General features: G+C 40.5%; 1 pseudogene; it reads left to right on the forward strand.

The window, feature by feature from the left end:
• Positions 1 to 566: 566 nt before the first annotated feature.
• Positions 567 to 7,544, forward strand: LOC111152716 (annotated as a pseudogene).
• The last annotated feature ends 2,473 nt before the right edge of the window (positions 7,545 to 10,017 follow it).

The following is a 10,017-nucleotide window of genomic DNA, read 5'->3' on the forward strand; positions in this document are numbered from 1 at the left end:
ATTTCCCATGCTTCTACTGGAGCCCGATGTAGCATTTTTAAGAAACCTCCTTTCCTGCTGAACTATACTCCAAAAATAACAGAGTTCACAGGGAAAAAAGCAGGATTAGAGAAGGGCATACAAACCCTCTGAAATGTAACCACAATGCTAACAAAAACACTAACAATTCTAATTAAGCAAATAAACAAAAAGCTACATGAGTTAAAACACACACACACTACAGTAAATACAGGATTCTACCATTAAAAAAAGTGAAAGCTAGCTTAAAGTGTGAGGGAACAGTAGACTGTCCAGTCACGGAGATGAGGACCAAATCCATAAAATGATGTCGGAGAACCAAGTCATATGCACTTCGAAGACAGGGTACATGGCTAGGATGATGCCAGAGGAAGCCCAGGAGGAGAATGAATGCACCCCATGCCCAGCACTGCATTCTGTGGCTTGCCACCTCTCACTGTGGTCCTGTCCTCTGTGCTCAATTTTTGTTATTTGTTGACCACTGTGGTGACACTGGTCATGACTGGACTACATTCTACATTATACTGACCTCTTTCCCCAATTTAACAATGGCTTTGAGATACTGTGTCTTCTGGAAACACGTTTTAGAAGTAAAGGACTTAGATGGGGTATGCTCATGGTTGCAGGAATGCAAGTTAAATTAGTCTTCCAGGGGGTATGTTTAAATAAGGATAAAGAGACTTGAAATAGTCATATTTTCTAATTCCGTGACATCCCCAAGACTGCTGCTGGCACCACTGCCCTGTCCACAAGGGGAACTAGCTGCCACCCTTCTCAGCACATAAATTCTGCATAGCCCGTCTTCTTCAGCGTGCCATCCTTCTATTCGAGGTCTAAGAGAGCCCATGCGCTAGCGAAGGAGGCTGGGAAATCAGATATAGGCCATATCTTTCAGCTTCTATGTGTATGTGTGTAGGGGGGCGTCCCTCAACATAAGGAGGGGATTCAAATGCTGAAAGGAAAAAGAAATGCAATATCCTTTAAAGATACTAATTCTATAGAAGTAAAATTTGGAATTTTATCAGGTAGCTTGTTAATTAAATATGATATGCCCATATACTCATAGGATGGAATTCATATACCATCATTTAAAATCTGTCTTTCAGGGGCGCCTGGGTGGCATAGTCAGTTAAAGTGACTGACTCTTGGTTTTGGCTCAGGTCTGTTCTCAGGGTCCTGAGCTGGAGCCCTGTCAGGCTGTGTGCTCAGCCCTGGAGTCCACTTGAGTTTCTCTCCCTCTCCCTCTGCCTCTTTTCCCTCCCTGCTTATGCATGCTCACTCACTATCTCTCTAATAAATAAATCTTTAAAATAAAATAAAATAAAATAAAATCTTTCATAGCCAATTTAACAACTTGGGAAATTCTTATCTGTATTTCCTCTTATTTTATCTTTATTTACTTTACAATTAATAAAGAAAAAAGACTAGAAGGGTACACACCAAAGTGTTACTCTGATTTATGCAATTATAGGTCATTTTTATTTTCTTTTTTATACTTTTCCATGTTTTCCAAATATTCCAATAAGTGGGTTTTTTTAAAGTCAAGTTCATTTGAACCCCCTAGATTGTATTACACAACTAAAAAAAAAAATGTAGTCAGATAAATATAAGCATAACCATTCAGAATTTCTTTATAAAATGGTAGTTACAAAATGTACAATAAAATTATGTTTCTTTCATTGCATATGTACTGTAAGTGATCATTCCAGTTAATCATTCCTGACAAACTCACGTCTCATCAATTGTTCTCATGGGTTAGGACATGTTCAGAGCCCAGTTCTTTAAGCGTGGAGTTGCCAGCTATCAAAGATCACAAGTGTTTTCATCTTTTCCTAGGCAACCACCTGAGGCTTAGGATAAAAGCTGAGCTGACATTTTAAAGGTCTGATTAGGAGTTACTCAGTTATTACTGCCTAATAAAAATGATCTCGATAGGAAGTATCTTTGAAGGCTTCTGTGTTAGACACTGTACTAGATCATTTTATGTGTGTTACTTCTTAATCCTTTTAATCCAATCCAAATATAATTTCTCCATTTTGCTAAGGGGTACACCTTGAAGAGATATCTCACTTGTTCAAAGTCTCATAGCCATTAAGTGGTAGAAGCCAAACGCAAACCTGTCAGTTTGGGGTTCAAGGCTCCAAGTCAACATGAGCCATTAAACACTCAAGTCAAGTTAGATTAAGGTTCAAACACAGAGGGGACCAAGTGCAACCCCAAGTTCTGCGGTCAGGGTCTCCAGTGACGGTAGAGCCTCAAGTTCAATATTGGTTGAAGACAGGAGGCATCAAAGCAGGTTAGCATCAGCAACAAGACCTCCATGGCCATGCATGGATACATGGGCTGTTTACCACTGTCTGTGGGCTGGTAGAGAGGTGGGGTGAAGCCCCTGGGAAGTCAGGCTGGCTGAGGGCCAGACACATGGCAGCGAGTAGATCACAGTCTCTACCAAAGTTGGTATTTTTCACCACCCCCATTCCAGTCTGTGAGAGAATTTAAGTTGGTATTGAAGACCCAGGGACCTGGGATGAACTATAGGAAGGAAGATGTACACATCCTGTTACAAAACATGGGGGTGCAAATCCACGCTTTATCACCAATTAACTCTGTGGTCTTGGCTAAGTTTCTTGTGCTTAGTTTCCTTGTCGCTAAAATGCAAGACTACACCTCATAGAGTTATTATGAGGACTTAACAACTTAATGTATAGGGAGAGCCATACACAGCACAAACTTAGTAATCATTATTACTTGTGTTTCAGCATGTCCTTGCAATCTAATGGACACCGGCCACACACACAGAGGGAATTAGTGAGAAAGGATATAGTCTAAAGCTCATGAAGTCACCAAGGGGCTAAATTCCCTCCAAGTTCCCTCAACACCAGGTGCGAACACAACAGACTATTTTAGGATCCCACTCACCAAATATCCTGCCCGCCATGCTCTCATGGGTTCAAGGACTTGGCAGGAAGGAGCCCACAGATGGCAGACCTTTAGAACTCTGCACTGAGTAGACCAGAGATTGAGAGTCTCCAAGCAATAGACCAGTTGTCTTGACTTTGATTTAAGGCAAGATTCTAGAATCATTATTAAAGTAACTGTTACCATTTGGATGGGGAAGAAGTGAGCACTAATACTGAGCCAACATTCATTACTATTCATTCATAACAGACTAACAATGTATTTCTTTGACTGGCTCTTCAGTCCCTAAGTTTAAGAAGAGAAATAGGATAAATAACTTCAAATATTGGAAACACTGGTGTGTGTGGGTGGGGGGGGGTGTAAAAATTACATTTGTTCAACACAACCTTAAGATCCAAGGAATCAAAGCTACTGAAAAACAGATCTCATTTCAATCATAACAAAAAACTTTCTAACAGTGTAAGCCAGAAGGGGCAGACTGCCTACCAGTGGGTCAGATTCAGTTCTTGTGCAATCTTTTGTTTGGATCACAAATAGGCATAGCATGTGCTGTTGCGTATGTCCTCTGTACTTGCACAATTGGTGTAGTTGTGCAAAGTGGCCCAGAAACTTTCACATGAAAATCCAGATTCCTGTCTTTTCGGGAGAAGTCCCATGATACACAGCAAGGACAGCATTCCCATAGAGGAGCAGCACGCCGTCCCTGAATGGACCGCTCTCCCCATATGTGGGTGTGTGTGTTAGAGCAGACCCCCGTCCCCACCTGATGCATGGCTAGTTTATATTGCCCACCTGGAAGGCATTTGAGTTATGATCCCAAACGATCTTAATAAATGCAGAGAGAGGTCCCCTTCAGTCACTATGATTCTCTGATTCTTTAATTTCCTGAGTCTAAACATCATTCAACAATCTCCATGGTTTGCTGTCATTAGCAATTTATGAAGTTAACAGGCCCTGTGTGTCCCTCTCAGGAAGAATCTAACACCATTCTTTGGTTTAAGCATATGTCTTACTCATAGCACTTTGGCCAGCAGCTGCAAGGCTGTTCCTCCTCAAATTTCAAAGCAACTTTAAGAATAAGGACAGGAAATTCAAGTACTTCAACAGTACCTCTGGATGCTCTCCTGTGACTGATAAATGGTGTGCTAAAGAGTGAATTGCTACGACTTGTCTATTTTTACAAGATTTGTGCCACATTACTTCAATACGTGCTCTGAGAAGACATACTGAATGTTCTGATGTTTAACTACATCAAGACTTTTTCCTTGGACTTCGCAGATTTCATTGGTTTGAAATCTTGAGAAAATAAAAATCATGAGAAGCATAGAGTTTAATTTACATGTTAAGGCAGGTCATGTTATTATCATAAATGAGAAAAAAAAAACAGAATCACGGTAACATTGTTCAAATTAAAATGGTGGCTGAAAAATAATCATGATAACCAAACCAAAAAACCGAATACCTAGGTAGTGTTTCTGCATGTTAGGTAAAGAAAATAAAGCTGTTTTTGCAAAAGCTAAAACTGTTGGCTAGCATTTGAATGCAGGAACATGTGGGAGGTTATGTTTCTAAATATAATGTAAATTAATCTTCTAGGTCATTAGGTATCATGCAGTCTTACTGTCCTCAAAAGTCAGAAACAAGAAAATCCTCAGGGAAGTTCCCAGGAGAAACGTTAGTTAGCCTTGGTAAATGTGTCTGCTAAATATTATTAAGTAAAATACTCATTTCTGTGATTAATATATAGTGAGAAAATATATAATAAAATATGCCTTAATAGAATGCAAGCTACCTAATCTTTTAAAAAAGTGAAAAAACATCGAAAATGTTTCCTTGCTTAAAAATGTCCAGAAGCACCAAATACCAAAGGTGACCTATGTTGTTTCTATTATTTAAAAAAATAAACTTCAATTCTACTGAAAACTTTTAGAAAAACAGATATATTTGGGGAGACTCGTAGGATTTCTGAAATTTAAAAAAAAATACTTAAAGACCTCTATCTGCTCCTGAAATATTTCTAGTTCCATTTTCCTTTATTTTTCAAACATTTTATTTATTTATTTGACAGAGAGAGAGCGCGAGCACACAAACAGAGGGAGCAAAAGGGAAAGGGAGAAACAGGCTCTCTGCTGAGCAGAGAACCTGATTCGGGGCTCGATCCCAGGGTCCTGGCATCATCACCTGAGCAGAAGGCAGACATTTAACCAACTGAGCCACCCAGGTGCCCCTCCAGCTCCATTTAAAATGAATAAATCCTGCAAGAATATTTGGCTCAAATATCTTTGTTTCAAAAGCATGACTGACATGGTCAGTCCTCTGCAGGGTTAAGTTATTTTAAGTAAAATCAAGCAGACTTAAAAATGACCATAACCTGGACCCTTGTGGCCACTTTTTCTCTCTAGATGTGTGCGAGGTCTACGAGCTCAGAAAGTAAGAACACCTGTCTGGCGTCCTGGAGGCTGGAGAGCAAAAGTTCTCTCCTGTGTAGAGACGATTGAGTTAATATTTACCAGGACAAAAATGTGTGAAACTTTATAGGCAGAAATGACCACATGTGGAGAATTATGGTGAGGAACATTGGGTATTTGGAAAAAAATCAATTTCTTGTGCCCAGAATTTAGGTTATAGTGGAATAATACAGTGCTGGGAATAGCCTATCTTTGAAATCGTATGGGTCTCAATTCAAATTCTGATTCAGGTATTCATAAAATCTTCTTTTAGATTAAAAAACAAAAATCCTCATGGCAGTAGGGGACAGATCTGATGTGACAACAATCTGCATGAAAAAATACTTGTTAATCAGGTCTGTTCTGGGCTCTGCATTCTGAGGGAAACATTAGCAAGCCATAGAGATCAATTAAGAGAAACGTTGTTTAATTTGAAGGAAGGGCTGTCTCTGAATATTTGAAGGATTTTCATATAAGAAGTAAGAACAATTATGTGATCATTCTGAGAATGGTAGATTTTGTGAAAGGGCATCTCCTTCAGACCAACAGAACACTTTGTAGCCCCCAGGGAACTGCCTTAGAACATTTCACAAACTCAGGAAACAAACTGAGGGTTGCTGGAGCAGAGGAGGACAGGAGGGTTGGGGTGGCTGGGTGATGGACATTGGGGAGGGTATGTGCTGTGGTGAATGCTGTGAATTGTGTAAGACTGACAATTCACAGACCTGTTCCCCTGAAGCAAATAATACATTATATGTTAATTAAAAAAAGAAGAAGAAAAATGTTTCAGGAAGAGAGGAGCCCTTTCTCTCCAACAAGACAGGCTGGGGGCCCACAGCAGAGAAGGTGTGGATGGGATTCCTGCAGTGGGTGCCAGACTCCCTTGGGCTTATCAGATCCTCTCAAACTCTAAGATTCAAACGTTGTATCATTTCAAATGTTGGCTTGCAAAAGTCAAGGCAGTTCTCATTGTACTGATTCTGTTTTCTCTTATATTCACATAAGTTTTGAAATCTGTTTCGTTATTCTTGCCCTCACCCTTTTCATTGTGTTAAATTTCCTCTTAGGTCTCCTTTTCCCCTCGTCACCCTGTCAAATCTATTGCCCAGGTACCCACAGTGATAAGGAGCAATTCTCCCTTAACAGCCTAACACTGCACCAGAAACAGGTGTTTCTGCCACTACCAGCACTTGAAAAACAAGAAGAAAGAACAAGATTCACTCATACAGAAGAAAACGGATTTGGAAAGGTAAAATGACCTCCTGTTTATGACTTCAAGTCAAAAGAGACGAAATTACAATGTCTTAAAATTATGAAGATAAAAATAGTGTGATAGAAATACATAGCGCAAGCCAGGTGCCTTAGAGAGCAAGCGCTGGTTGGAGGCTCTGCCTTTCACTGCCCACGCACCTCAATCAGCAGGGTCCTTCAGGGCAGAAATTGCTGTCTCCATTCAAATACAGGAACGGAGGTTTAACACAGTTAAACCATTTACTAGTGGTCAAAGAGCCAAGAGAACTGGCTTAGAACTTGTGCTCTGATTCCAAAACCTGTGCTTTTTAGGTTCCACAAACTCTCTCTTAACCCCTCAGCAGAAGCAAAATGGCATTTAGAACAGAAGCCGTGTTAAAAATATTTAAGGAAATGATAGGTGGCTCTTTCCTGCGCTGTTTCTCTCTTTTGCTCTGGCCAGTGGCGCCAGGGAGGGACGGGAAAGTGTCACAGTCTTCCTACTGCCAGGAAACTCTGTAGCCACGGATGAGATCAGAAGTGGCATGATAAATAGTCCAAGAAAGCCCATTTGGGTCCAGCCCCGAAGGCCAAGCCTTTTCGGAGGAACTTCCCACGCAAAGGAAATCATGCTGGAAAAAGTAAGGGTTGAAGCCAACCAGCCAAATTCTGCTATCAGGAAATATTTCGGGGTCCAGTTGATCAAGAATGGCAAAACAATAAGAAAAAAATTGAAAAATCACAGCATTTGTATCCGACAATGGTTGTTTGAATTTTATCAAAGACAATAATGAGGTTCTGGCCCCTGGATTTGGTCACAAAGGTCATGCTGTCAGTGACCTTCCTGGAGTTCATGTTAAGGTTGTCAAAATAGCCAGTGTCTCTCTTTTGGCCTTATATGAAGGCAAGAAGGAAGGACCAAAAGCATAAGTTTGGATGGTGAACATATGACAATAATAAATTTTCATATGCCAGGAAAATTGGAAATCAAAAATAAAATAAAACATCTAAGGCAATAACAGTGAGCTAGACAATAAGGTTTTGGCACACAGTTTTTAGAGTAAGAGATAAAACATCTCAGTTAGGAGTGGGAAGATGTTGCAAGATCAGTGCAAAAACTTAGCCTGAAGGAGGCAAATGATAGCGCTCCTCGGCGTCACCAAATCCCAGAACAAGTCCCTCCCTACAACTGAAATTAGCTAGTGAGAGAATTTCAACTACTAATACAGAATTTGTTTTTAAAGCTGTTTAGTGCTTTTTGAATTTCAGTACAATGAATCTATGAGTCTTTTTCCAAAGAGGTATCTAGACATCATACACCATCATTTGGGACAGCGTTAGCATACTGAAAGTAACGTGTGAGACAAGACTGACTGACTGAACAAATTCATGAATGAATGAAGGAAATTACACAAAACCAAATCATGAGGAGAGTCACCAGAAAAGCACATATAACAAAAGGTCTCCCTGCACAGAACACTCTGTGCTTCAATGACCTCAATCACATTTGCCAATTTATAGGATTTCCTGGTTGATAATAATTACTTCATTTCGTGGAACATTTCCTCTGTGCCAGGTACAGGGCTAAGTGTTTCGTGTGGATTTTCTTAGTGATTGCCCATGACAACCCTTTGAGACAGTAGAGCACGGAGATTGAGAGCACAGACTGAAGCCAGACCAGGTGGACCTCGCTCTATATTTACTGAGCATGTCCCCTTGATCAAGATGCTTAATCTCTCTGTGCTCAGTTTTCTAATCTGTAGAATGGGATAAAAGTAGTTCCTATCTTAGGGGATACGGAATTTTGAGATCAGTGCCTGGCATAGAGTATGTCCAAGTGTGTTAGCCATTATCATTCAGATCTCGAGTCACGCTGCGCCCAGACTCTAACCCCACCTTCACCGCTAACTAACTATATATGAGCGGGCACAAGTAATTTAATCTCTGAGAGACGCAGTTTTGTCATCTGCAAACAAATATTGTAACAATACATCCTGAGCTGATTCACGGGTTACATAAGTTAATGTGTCTGTGCTTAAAAGAGTGTCTAGCATACGAAAACACTCAATAAATGTTGACTGTTATAATCTCCATTTAATAGATAAGAAAACTGAAGTTCTCACGTGCCCTTTGAGTGTGGTCTAGGGATCAACTCCAGACAGACTGACTCCCGCAGCCTAGTTCTTTTAAGGTGGTCTCAAAGCAAATGTTGAAATTTTAAAGAAATTCTACCTGGCAATATTCTAAGTCATATCCTAATTATTTTGGGAGAGATCTATATGTGTTGGATTGCAAGTAGTCCTTTTACTAATAATCCTTTAAAATGGAGATATTTAAATCTTGAGGCAACATCAGAAAATGTTCGGGAATACCAGTTTTATAGCAGTAACTCTTGGCGCAACTGCTCTCAGAGAATCTCAGTCTCTCGTGTCTAAATTCCAGCTGCTTCCAATCTCTTTAATCCTCTGATTTCTGATATTCTTCTCTCTTGCCCTGAAAGACCACAAGCTCGCCCACTGCCAAATATGGTGCAGGGGGGAAAGTACGGGTTTTGTAGTTAAACAAACATTGGCAAATTAACCTAACAGTGGACATTATTTTGTAAATGTTAAAACAACGTTCTTAATTTCCCCATGAAGTCCTTTCAGCTTTTCTTCAGCAATTTGAGCCTTGAGTTATTGCTGTAGGGAGAGGAAATAGCCTCAAAGACACCATTTACCAGCACTGAATCTCAGAGCTACTTTCTTGACCTCTTAAAGGGAGAGAGTGGACTTGAAAGGCAGACTGTCAGGAGAAAGAGAAAAGGCTAAATCACAAAACACCACTTTAAGAATATGGAGAATCAGGGCTGGTGTCCCTGAAGACAAAATTCAGGGTATGAGATAAAGAAGGTTGGAAATCCAGTAGATGAGACACGTGGGTCCTGCTCTCCTGAAGCAAAGCTCTGGACAGGAGAAGTGTATTTGATTTTGGAGAATGTCTGAATCATGAAGACTTCATCTTTCTTCGCGTGAGGGAAGGAGTGGTAGTAAGAATAAAAGTTTTGGCACAGTGAGATTAGGCAGTAGAAGGTTCTCAGTTGAGTGGTCCTAAAATGGATATTCCCACCTGACCCCAAAGTGGTGCACAAATTCAGCTCCTTTGGGACCCTAAGGAATCAGGGTGGTGATGGCAGTGCTCAGGGACTGAATGGATGTCACAGAGAGCTTGTGGCCAATAACCAAAAAGCTACTTAGCCCTCACCCTGATTTGTAGAGTAGACAACAACCTCAGCCCTCTAAGGATAACAGGGAAGAGAAGTCATAGATAAACAAGAAGTGTTTCCACAGGGACTGGAAGACAGTACACAGCCTTGAAAATAAATCTTCGAGACTGTCTCCTTCCCTTCACCACAGGATACCCC

Source organism: Enhydra lutris, unplaced genomic scaffold (genome assembly GCF_002288905.1).
Source record: "Enhydra lutris kenyoni isolate GAN:26980312 unplaced genomic scaffold, ASM228890v2 scaffoldscaffold3, whole genome shotgun sequence".
In the NCBI taxonomy this organism is placed as follows: Eukaryota; Metazoa; Chordata; class Mammalia; order Carnivora; family Mustelidae; genus Enhydra; species Enhydra lutris.